Source organism: Coregonus lavaretus (genome assembly GCF_964263955.1).
Source record: "Coregonus lavaretus genome assembly, chromosome: 28".
NCBI lineage: Eukaryota > Metazoa > Chordata > Actinopteri > Salmoniformes > Salmonidae > Coregonus > Coregonus lavaretus.
The window spans coordinates 11,236,314-11,238,543 of NC_140015.1; positions in this window are offsets into that span (position 1 = coordinate 11,236,314).

Genomic DNA, 2,230 nt, shown 5'->3' on the forward strand with positions numbered 1-2,230 from the left:
CCACAGTAATGGCAGAACGGTTGTAGCTCTCTAGAGGGTGGGTATCTCTGTCCACTGTTAAATCAAATTCTATGGGCCAAATACCATCAACTCAAGGTGGTACAGGGTCTTGCTAATGGTCTGCTATTGTTCCTCATATACAAAGTAGTCATCTCAGCCTGATCCACTACTATGCTATACCTATTATGTGTTAATCCACAGAAACATGTCAGACATATTCTTGTGTCTACAAATCCCCCCCCAGAACCCCGTTCAACAGATGGAATGGCTTTAGCAGGGTGTGCATAGAGGGAGAGACCCAGAGAGTTTGAACGACAGAAAGAGAATATGGCCAGGGCCAGACTATGTAAAAACAGCTTTTGTTACAACAGCACCAGAGGGGTTCCATTTTTGCCATTACTGAGACAAACACACACCTTAACGTTGCTCCTCAACACTCAGTCTTATCTGATAACAGTACCAGACAGGGTGAATGGGGGCGGACAACATCCTACAACCCACTCCCAACCATCCGACAAGCCAGAATCTCTCTCTGTCATTCATCAATACTAACATCCTGACTGTCAGAATACCATACATTGGGACAGCGGAATATTCACACACACAAAAAAAGGTTACATTTACAAATGTGATTTCTTTGAGTAAATGTATCTATACAAGAAATGTAAATGCATGTTAGAAATATCCTCCAACCTTTCCTATGACTATCACTCAACAGTACGTTTAGAGCGAGATGAGAACAATTCTTCAGTCTGAAACTGAATGTAGCATATTTCCAGAAAATATTACTAGAAAATAACATATTTGATTGCTAAACCGTTAGCCCATATCACTCCATCTAGACAACATTCAACATGTTTTGATTCGTCATTATTTGCCAAAGTGTGTGATAGGGCTTCAACGTTTGTGTAACCTTATACAGTATAAGTAAAACTAAGAGAACAAACCGTTACATTACAAAAAAATTGTCCTGCTCCACACCGAGCTGTGGAATATAGGCTGGTTGGGAAAATACATATTTTTCAGTTAAGAGTTGTGCTGAAAAAGTCTGAAATTCTGAATCTTGTGTTTTAATGACCTTTTACAGGGTGACCCGTATTATCTCAGCAGCAGCAGGAGAGAGAGAGGAGCGAGCAATAGATCGAGAAATAAAGAGAGATAGATAAGAGATAGATAGAGAAAGAGAGAGAGAGAAGAGAGACGCGAGGTGCAGGTTGGGTCGTATGTGATGACCCGTCACAGTGGCATTATTTCACTGTTTTGATGACAGAAGCCAAAAAAACAGCAGAATCCCTTGACAAGCATTTTGTGTGAAGTGAAAGGAAAAAGAGACCAGTGATGACATACTGCTTTTTGAAGTGTGTGTCTGTGTGTATACAGGATGGCACGTTCAGGTTCATCAGGGTTGTTCTGTTGGGAACGTCTGACCTTATCAGCTCTAAGATAAGGCTATAAGTCAGTTAAGAAGACATAACCCAGAACTGCATCACAACAACGCAACCAATCCCACACTGTTAAATTACACTGCCTATGTGTATATAACTGTGTGTAGTACTGCAATGGAAAGCACCAATTAACCAGAATTAGAATCGCTGTTGCAGCAGACTAGTAGTAGCACTAACAGGTGTTTTCTAACCTCCCCACTGTGACCTATGGCAGTGATTCCTGACCTACTGCTGGTAGAACCAGTATGGAATGCCTCAGGAGACAGTGGGAGGCCTAGTTGGAACCAGGATGGTAACCATTCAACAAGACCTTGGTGACCTCATGGTCCAACGGGTCAGCCTTAGGATCAGGACTTACAACTCCCCCGAACTGTGCAACCGTTGTTTAAGTCAGTCGACATGAAGGACTAAGTTGATTAAATGGATCTGTTCTGATCCGCTACCTGGATAATGATCTACTAGTAGAATAATTACATCAGCAGCCGTCAGTGGAGAGGATACAATGTACACAAACGAGGGATAACTCACATACCGGGACACACACAGCCTTCTACCATGGGAGGCAGGTTGTCTAAGAATTCAGGATTTACTAAGAATATTTTCTCAAGAAAATATATTAGCAAGAGGTTGTAAAATCTGTGTCAGTTGACTTGGGGCTCTAGCTAAGTGGGTCACTCACTTATCTAAAGTGTAGACTGAAAGTGTACCTGTCTGTATCCCTCACACTCTGCCACACACTGGTGTGTACTGAGCTCTGAGTGTGTCTTGTTCATATCAGTCTTTGA